Source organism: Mus caroli, chromosome 6, assembly GCF_900094665.2.
Source record: "Mus caroli chromosome 6, CAROLI_EIJ_v1.1, whole genome shotgun sequence".
Classification (NCBI taxonomy): Eukaryota; Metazoa; Chordata; class Mammalia; order Rodentia; family Muridae; genus Mus; species Mus caroli.
Window position 1 is genome coordinate 82,047,615 of NC_034575.1, and position 9,717 is coordinate 82,057,331.

General features: G+C 45.4%; 1 long non-coding RNA gene across 1 annotated transcript in view; it reads right to left on the reverse strand.

The window, feature by feature from the left end:
* The window catches only part of LOC110295559, a 9,722-nt gene extending 2,385 nt beyond the window's left edge, over positions 1 to 7,337 (reverse strand). Inside the window, exons 1-2 of the long non-coding RNA XR_002378096.2 lie at positions 7,157 to 7,337; positions 5,492 to 5,565 (exon numbers count right to left, since the gene is read on the reverse strand). This is a non-coding gene — a long non-coding RNA (uncharacterized LOC110295559). The remainder of the gene's footprint in view (positions 1 to 5,491; positions 5,566 to 7,156) is intronic.
* Between the last annotated feature and the right edge of the window lie 2,380 nt (positions 7,338 to 9,717).

The window sequence follows — 9,717 nt, forward strand, 5'->3', positions numbered from 1 at the left end:
ATTTCTGTACATCTTACTCACTCTGGAGTTCCTTTGGACTCCTTGTGGAGAAAACGAGGAAGCACACCAAATATCAGACATCGGTCAGCACTGGGACAAGAAAGAGCATCCTCGGTGTGGGGCTTCCCTGTCTCTGGGGCTGACCTAAAGTCTCCAGGGCAGCACAGAGCTGCTGAGACAAAAGCCTCAGCTCGGGCCCAGTCATGGTAGCACACGCCTTTAATCCCAGCATTCAGGAGACAGAGCCATGTAGATCTCTGAGTCCAAGGTCAGTTTACAGAGCAAGTTACAGGACAGCCAAGCTTAAGCATTAAAGGATGTAATAGTGCGGAGAGCTTTTGGGGCCCCTTGGCAGGATTTTGACATTGGGCCAGGGACAAGGAAGTAGGCTTCAGGCAGGAATCTGACATTGGGCTAGAACAAAGAAGTAGACTTCAGGCAAGAATATGACTTTGGGCTAGGACAGGGAAGTAGGCTCAGATATCTTGGTCATCCTGATAAGCCCTTAGAAAAAGTGGCCTTGGGACTTGTCCATTGCCTTGCTTGTTCCTGGACTATTTGTGTTTTATCGTACTGCTTGACCTTATTACTTGCATGTAATTAAAATGGTATAAAAGCAGATTGGGAAAAATAAACCCGCCTCAGCTTCAGAACTGGCTGGGGGCAGACTACAATGTTGTCTAATTGTCTTTTTTTCTTTTAAATCCTTGCTCCTGCCCTGGAGAACCTGTTGACTGACTGAGCTGGCTTGGTCATAATAGAACAAGGGGTTCCTGTTCTAGTCCCAGTAAACGGAAGAACTTGGCAGCTTTGGCCATGTGGCTTTGACTTTAGAGTCAAGAGTAGAAGGGACAATTGATGCTGGTTAGCTGGAGCTAAGAAATTAGCAGTGATTAAGAAGAAACTAGTACCACTGAAGTGAAATCTTCTGGGGAGAGTTTTCTGAGAGCCCAGAGAAAATATTTTCCAGAGATAACTGAGGTTGCACCTCATGCTACAGCTGGACTTGATGTTTTGAAAGCATGAAGGGGTCATGGAGAGCAGCTGAGGCTTGAAATTGTGAGAGGTCAGGAAAGGCCATTGGTGAAATTGTAGCCTCAGTTGCAGTTGACAGCCCAGGACTGAAGGGGTCATGCAAAGAAGCTAAGGGTTGGTACTGTAAGACCCCCACCCCCACCCCACCGTCGGTCAGTGGTACTTACTTTGAGATGCCCCTGAGTGAGACCCCGAGAAGCAGAGCCATGCAAGAGCCAGAGGTTTATTGTCCGGTGCACTAGGGGTCACCCCTCCATCACTCCCTTGAAGCAAGTGATTAGAAGGTGACCCTGAATGGCTATTACAAGTAGTTTTTATACTTTTTAGGGGCACAGGTTATATCAGCAAGGTTACAGTTCAAACTTATTGGTTAAGCATATTGACCTTTAAATCTATTGGCTAGCAAGTATGACAAGTATTTGAACTCTACCTGGGACTTTCTAGAGGGTCAGGTAATTGTCAGTGCATTCTGAGAATTTTTCACTCAAGAATGTTCCTGTGGGTGGAGAATGGAACTTGGCCTAGCCTTGACTCCAGGCAGGAGGGGTAAACTGTAAGGAGGGTGTGAGATTGGGAAACCCCTTAGGGTCCTTCAGTACCATGAAGAGAGCCTTATGAGAGGCTATTGATGAAGCCTAGTTGCAGTGGAAGACCCCAGCATATTGAAGATGCCAGTACCATAGGGTGACCAAGAACAGAAACAGCAGTAGAGTGGATCAACCAGAGCTTGGAGTGCTACAGAGGGCAGAGCCGGAGAAGTGATGTAAGCCCTATGGTGAGGCTCAAAAGATCAAGTATGGATCAAGGAGCTGTGAAGTTGAAGTTGCTTTGGGTATCCCAGAGCTATGGGATAACAGTCAAGGAAAGCTGCTGACCAGGAACAAGGCCAAGAGAACAAAGCTTGTTGCAGTCAACAAGGATGGAAGGAGAGGGAGAGAGATATGAAGAGTCCTTTACCTCACACGTGGAGACTCGGAGTTTGGAGTTTTCCCAGATATTTTTTGGTCTTGCTTTGACCCACTATTACCTTGCTATGACATTTTGGAACAGTAATGCATATCCTGTGATGTTGGAAGTATGTGATCTGCTTTTGATTGATTTTATAGGGAATTACAGTTAAGAAGATTGCATGAATCTCAGAAGAAACTTTGAGCTTTGGACCTTTAAACATTGTTGAGACTGTTCTAGACTGTGGAGAGTTTTAAAATTGGACTAAATGCATTTTGCATCATGTTATGGCTAGGTATGGCCCCCATAAATTCACATGTTTGACAAGTCTATGGAGGCCAGGGAGTGCAATGTGGTTGTTTGAATATGCTTGGCACATGGGTCTTGGCCCTATTAGTAGGTGAGGCCTTGTTGGAGAAAGTGTGTCACTGTGGGGATGGGTTTTGAGGTCTCCTTCTATGCTCAGGCTCTGCCCATGCAGAAGAAAGTCTCTTCCTGGTTGCCTTTGAATCAGGATGTAGAACTCTTCATTCCTTCTCCAGCACCATGTCTGCCTGGATGCTGCCATGCTTCCTACCATTACAATGGACTGTGCCTCTGTAACTGTAAGCCAGCCCCAGTGAAATGTTTGCCTTTATAAGTGTTGCCATGGTCATGGTGTCTGAAGCAATGAATCCAAACTAAGAAACCAGGTAAGTCACCACTGGTACCTGACTTAGAAAGCCTTATGTACAAGTGGTCCTCACTGCATTTATGAGCCTGTGCAGTCAGCATCCCCACACTTCCAGATACAGGCGAGAGCCAGTTTCCCCCAGCTGTGAGGCTGTGTACTGGGCAGCCTGCTCACCTGTAAAATACAATGGAAGTTCAGGAGAAAATGCTCAGTTCTGCTCAGAATAAGCACAAAAGGAGTGACTGGTCCCAGTGGGTCTGGAGCTCTGTCCACTCTTGACTTTTGTGGGTCAGTACACCAGATGCTCTCCCAGGCCCTCTGAGGATGCCAGCTTTCCAGGCTACAGGGTCACATGGAGCACTCTGCCCTTACAGGTTCTCAAGGGGCTGCCATACTCCACGCTTTGCCTTAGAGGAGACCCTCTGTGGAGGCCTGCTCATGAGAACAGTCTCTCTGTCAGGCCCCCTGCTGACCACAGCATCCTTTGAATCTCCTCCGTGTAGCTTCTTGGGGCCCCACAGCTCTCAAGAGAACTGGCTAATCTGGCTGGGCATTTTCTACATCAGGCATTTTACAAGGGAGAAGCGCTGAGATGATGGTACCTGGCTCAGTTCACATCTGAAAAACACAGAACAGGGGAGCTACTCGTGTGAACCTCAGGCTGAAGCCTGAGGAGACCTGAGGATGCAGGAGCTCAAGTCCACAGCCCAGAGTCAGAGAAAGAACATGCATGTCCCAGGAGAGATGCAGAAAATCTCATTTTTCCCCCTGTTTTCCTCACGCAGCTCCTGCTGGCTGCATGCTTTCTACCTGTGTTAAGAGTGGACTTTGCCCACAGAGGCCAAGCACTCGCATACTGGTTTCCTGAGAAACACCTCATGGTTATATCCAGAAATAGTGCTCCATCCTCTCAGGTTGACACTAAATTCCATGATCATGACCTCCTGTCAGCTATAGTTGGTGGGTTGAAGAAGAGACCTTATGCCTTCAGACAAGAGAGTATCACAGGAGGAGTCCTGATGACTTAGCATTTTCTCATGTTCTTATTTTATAAGCGGACTTTAAAAATGAACAACTTATGGCTTTAAGGAAATGTTGTTCTGCCCATGCAGTGTGCCAGCAGCATAAGCGAGGCACACCTTTCTTCTCTGTACACTCAACAGGAAAAAAAAATAAAGGTCACAATTGCAGCCAGGACATTGGGATGATGGTTGGATTGCCTCTCCACAATGGGGTAAGAAAGATTATGTCTGGAGCACAGGGCATCTTTTAGGGCACCTCTTGGTACTGCCATGCCCTGAGATTAAAGTGACTTAATCTAGACAGGAGGACAAAGGGCCAGAGGAATGCTTCAGGAATGAAGGTGTGGATCACTCCTCCAGGGAAAGAGCCAAGACCTGCTGAGGTGCTTGCAGAGGGTGGAGGTAATACAGAATGGATAATAGAGGAAGGTAGTTATAAATACTAGTTGTGGGGGGGGGATTGACCAGTTGCAGAAATGAGGATTATAAGTGACATGAGTGTTTCTGCCTTATCTGGTTAAAATGTGTTTGTACAGATATTTGTGTTTTCTTTCCTTGATTTCTTTTGTCATGTCATGCAACATCAGTTAAGAGAATATCAGTGATTATCTTACTTAACTTGATACTAAAAGAATGTCTCTCAATGGATAATGTTTCTTATTCTAAATTTATAATGCACTGTGGTCATACAAGGTATAGTCATATCATGTTAGGTATAATGATGTCCTGGTTATTGTTTTCATTTGGAAATTAAGTAGGACATAAGGGGACATGATTGTTTGTCAAGCTGACACTTGTAATGGGTATTCTTGGTTCTGGAATTAACTAAATGTCTGGTCACACTGGTGACAGATGTACATCTGGAATTAACTAAAACTTAAATGTCCAGGCACACTGGTGACAGATGTTTTCTAATTAAATACTCTGACAAGGGAAGACCCAATTTAAAATCAAATCTTTGAGGTGAGAATATACACCCATAATCCAGATCTTTTGAGATGCAAAGACTCACCTTTTTTCTGCTGCTATCTAATAAAGGGCGTGGAAGGAGGAAGCTCTCTTCCTGCTCAGTCTTGGTCTAGCAAGTCCATTCCTTCACAGGCATTAGAGCCTAGGTCTTTAAAATTCCAGTGCTCACTGAAGACCACCTGAGACATCCAGCCTGGTGGACTGAACAAGAACTGGATTCTTGGGCTTTCCACTGGTAGACAGGCATTTTGGACTAGCTGGACCATAGCCAGAAAGCCATTCTAATAAATCCATTTAAGTAGATAGATGATAGATAGATAGATACATACATACACAAGTACCGATTCTACACGTTCTGTTTTTCTAGAGGAACTAGATTAATACAGTGTGTGTGTGTGTGTGTTATGTCTCATGTTTAGAACATCAACATTAAAATTGTTCCATTTATGTATACCTTAGAACCTAAACCAACTTTATAAATGGCCATTCTTCCTCACACTTCTAATTTTCAATGAATTTCCTATAGCAAACACCCTTTCTGGGTTCAGAGAGTATCGTCCTATTTATGTTTCTAGTGTTGTCAAGTCTACACATTCACACACTGAAAGACATCAGCATAAATTTAGTGTATTCGTTATGTTACAGTTAAGGCATTACCCTGATGTCTCTCCTAGGTCTACATGGAGGTAGATCCTACTGATCTCTGAGTTTCTTTTCTGGTCAGTTAAGTAATATTATATAGTCATTTTACTAAAAGAAGGGTGAGTGAATAATGACCTGGTTGAGAAATTCCTACAAGGGGAATTTAGATATTTTAAAGAATTCTGAACTAACTTTCACTTACCTTTCCAAAAAGAATTCTGAAAACAGCAAAATGGGTCCGGGGCACCCGTTGTCCACTGGAGCCAGGTTCTCTACCTGTTACATTGGATTGTGGTTAGCTGAATTGTGCGTTACCCTTCTCCTCAGGGAATGAAGGCGTCTTTATGATGGAAGCCAATCCACATGGCATTCCCTTTCTCTCTGCTCCATCTTTTGCTGTTCAACCTTTACACTTCCTAATAACTACCTCTATTTTCCCTCTCCCTATTTCCATTTCCTATTTCCTATTTCCTATTTCCATAACCTGAAATAGACACAAGGCAGCAGTCTCCACCAATAAGCAATGCCCCAAACTGGGACTGGACAGAACTTCTGTATCCCTGATAAAACTCAGCCTGGCTTCAAATACTAAGGTGACATAACCAGCAAGGAAGCAGAATGGGGACTGTATTCGAGGAAGAGTGGGTCTGCTAGGCTGGAGGGGGAAACAAGAGATAGTACTGTGGACAGAAGAAACTCAAGGGGGATCTACATTTAAATATATGTGCACACACATATATGTATATGCACACACATCCACATGGATGAACATGTAAGATGAAAATTTGGCTGGGGAGAAGCAAAGGATGAAAAGCTGAGCAGTGTGGGAAAGAACATGGTCAAAGTGGACTGATTCTGTGCACAAAAACAGAAGGGAACCCTGTGTTTTCAATGCTAACCATTAATACTAAGGAAAACACCATCCTAGTCACTGGCTAAAACACACTAGCTAAAGTGCTCACATTCAATACTTTCGCCACACGGCGGTTTCGGTTTCAGTCTTCTTCACACAGCTGATATCAACTCCATCAGGAGAAAGAAAGCCCAGAGGTCTTATGTGATTAGACAACCTGAGCCTCAGTCATGCCAGGTCAGGCTGGGGAGTCAGAGCTAAGCTGGCTTTTTTTTTTTTTTAAAGATTTATTCATTTATTATATGTAAGTACATATGTAAGTAAGCTATCTTCAGACACACACCAGAAGAGGGCGTCAGATCTCATTACGGATGGTTGTAAGCCACCATGTGGTTGCTGGGATTTGAACTCAGGACCTTTGGAAGAGCAGTCAGTGCTCTTAATCACTGAGCCATCTCTCCAGCCTTTTTTTTTTTTTTTTTTTAAAGTTTATTTTTAGTTTTTAAGGTCTCTGGACTGTCTCCCCACCTCTACTCCAGTTCTAAAGAATTCACTGTATTTAGGGTTTCTTGTGTAAAAAATGTCTTGGAGGAAAAAGAGAGTGGATAATTGGACAAACGTCTGACTCTTCTGCACTAGGGTCAGGCAAGTTCTGTACTGGGATACTGAACCCCGAGGGAAGCTGCCGGACCTGAGGATACCCAGGAGATAAAACGCAGGACTTAGGCTGAAGTCTGGGGAAGGAAAGAGGACAGTCGCGCGTTGTGTCTGATTCTAGGTATTGCTCACTTGAGAATCTAAAAGGAAGTGCTAACCGAACGAAGCCCGGGAAAGGAGTTTTTAGGTACTGCTTGTTTAGACACAAAACTAACCGACTTGGATTCTGGGACAGGGAAAGTCCAGTCTGGCCACACCAGCTTCAGCGACTCCTTATTTGTGGAGACAAAACTACTGACTTTTGAAATCTGGGAAAGGGAGCAGACAGTTGCAAGAAGTAAAGTAAAAATTACCAACACCTGTAAGCAAAGTAGCAAAATCATCAGCAAGAACAGCAGAAACTCCCTCAAGTGACTCTCTCCGCCTCTAGCGTCCTGGAAGTGACAGAACATCTCCAGCTTACTGGTACCTAGGGCAGGGTGTCTTCAACCCAGATCTGACCCCTCATGCCTTCAGCACCCAAATAATGACCTGAGGATCGTTGGGCGCGAGCCTTCCTTGTGCGCATGCGCACTAGCCTGCAACCGGGGTGGGGGATGGGGGGACCGCGAAGGGTTTTTCCTCTGCAACTGGAGTTTGTATCCGCTGCGCCCTCTACAGGTCACGTCAGGTAGTGCGGACGTGCTAGGTGGTGCTTCCACCTCAGAATCTCAGTTTCTCAGACCAGGAGCGAAAGTTCAATTCTCCTCCCGCGCTGCCCCACATGTCTCTGTGTTCCTTATGTACATTTTATCATTGTTCATAATATTTACTTTCATGCATGTATATTCTCTTTCCTGACAAAATAAACACTATACATTTGCAGCATGTTCCCAAATGATGTGATGTGCATCTCTTTATATATATGCATATATATTCATATTCATTATTGTTATAAAAGCCTCAGAGAAGTTCACCGATTACAGTCAGTGTAACTAAAAGTGACGCCATTTATTTAACTGTTCAATATTTTGTGAACATATTCCTGTTTGGGACGTGTTTGTGTTTGGTTGGGTTGGGGCTTTCATCTTCTCTAACAGAAAATGCCTTGCCTTGAACATCATGAGAGGTGAACATGAATGTTCGAGACAGGGTTTCTCTGTGTAGCTCTGGCTGTCCTGGAGCTCACTTTGTAGACCAGGCTGGCCTCGAACTCAGAAATCCACCTGCCTCTGCCTCCCGAGTGCTGGGATTAAAGGCGTGNGCCACCACGCCCGGCGAACATGAATGTTTTTAACAATCCCATTGAACGGCCAAAAATGTTATCAAGCCACCCTTCTATTGAGAGCTGTCACAGACCAGGTGCCATGATAGCTATGTACTGTACCGTAAAAGGGCTAGGGAAACCTTTCTTGTCACCTCGCCACCAAAGCAGAGCCTTTTGTCTTCGGCTTCCCGCTGCTACACTTGTATTGGGGAAACCTTCCCCACTGGAGCTGAGCTGTAACACACGTTTGCTGTGACTCGGATAGACTCGCCTGGTGNCTTGCTCCCCCTAGTGGTCTGAGTCGTCCAGTCCACCCACAACAGACTCACCTATCGCTCAGCACCCTGTCCACCAGCTGCAGTTAGGTAAGCTTCACTTTCTTTGGTGTAAACATTTCCCTGTATCCGACGAAGTGACCCCTGGGTGTCCGGAAGGAGAGGTGACCCCAGCCACGGTCTTTAAGGCTGTGGCTTGCCCTGTTCACCTGCCGCCATCCCACCACCCTTAGGGCTATAATCCTGCAGCTTCTTCAGCTCTATCATGGGACTTCCTCTACACCCCCTATAGCCGGCCTAACCTCTCCCCCGTTCTCCCTTTGTGAGGGGTGGGGGTGGGGTTGCTGGGGTGGATGGCATGGTAAGAGCTTGTGTCTCCTTACTAAGTGATCTCTCTCAGGTAGAGGAGAGGTTGGGGTCTCACACCACTAATCCCTCTTTTATTAAAGAGTCCCAGTGTCATCAGCCTCACTTTCCATGATTTTTACACGATCCTCACCCGCAACCTTCTCTCCCCCAGCATAGACAGGTCTGGGGCCAGCCTAGGGCACATGTAGACAAAATCCACCAAACTAATGCTGCCCACCCAGTCTGGGCTGACAAAGAACCAGACAGGGATTCAGAATGGAACTACAAAATTCTGGGGGCATTTTAGCTATATTATATTTAACTTATAAATTTAATTTATATTTAACTTATAAATTGCCTCCTGCCCAGTCTCCACAAGGTGGTCAATTATAAAACAAACAAACAAACAAACCAAATGAGCCCCAAGAGATCATCCAGGACAAACATGAAAACCTGTCTCAAGTTTTAGACCACCTTACAAATACACCTGTCTTACAGTATAGCAATCTGGATTCAGAGACCCCAGATGGAAAACAACTCCTTCTTCCAGAGTTTCTCCGATATTAGGGCCAAACTTAAACATCTAGAGAAAGGACCACCATTTTTGGCCTCACTCATTGTCTTACTAGTTTCTCTCACTTTGCTGCTTCTGAGCCAAATATCTCTACCACAAAAATTCTATCAATGACAGACCACCCTGGAAAGCTCTGTCCCCCACCTCACCCCCGCCGCCAGAAACCCTGTATAAACCCTCCCTTCTGCTCAGTCCCCTACTGCTTGTTGCCTGAGCAGAGGCAGCCAACTGATTTTCCCTTCCCAATAAATCTCTTGCATGAGGTTTGTTGTGCAATGTGACTTTGTGGTATTCCTTGGCTCCTGACTGCCAGCTGTACCACTTTCACAGGGGAAACCTTCCCCTGCCGGAACAGAGCTGTACCATTTTCCATGGGGAAGCCTTCCCCTGCCGGAACAGAGCTGTACCATTTTCCATGGGGAAACCTTCCCCTGCCGGAACAGAGCTGTACCATTTTCCATGGGGAAACCTTCCC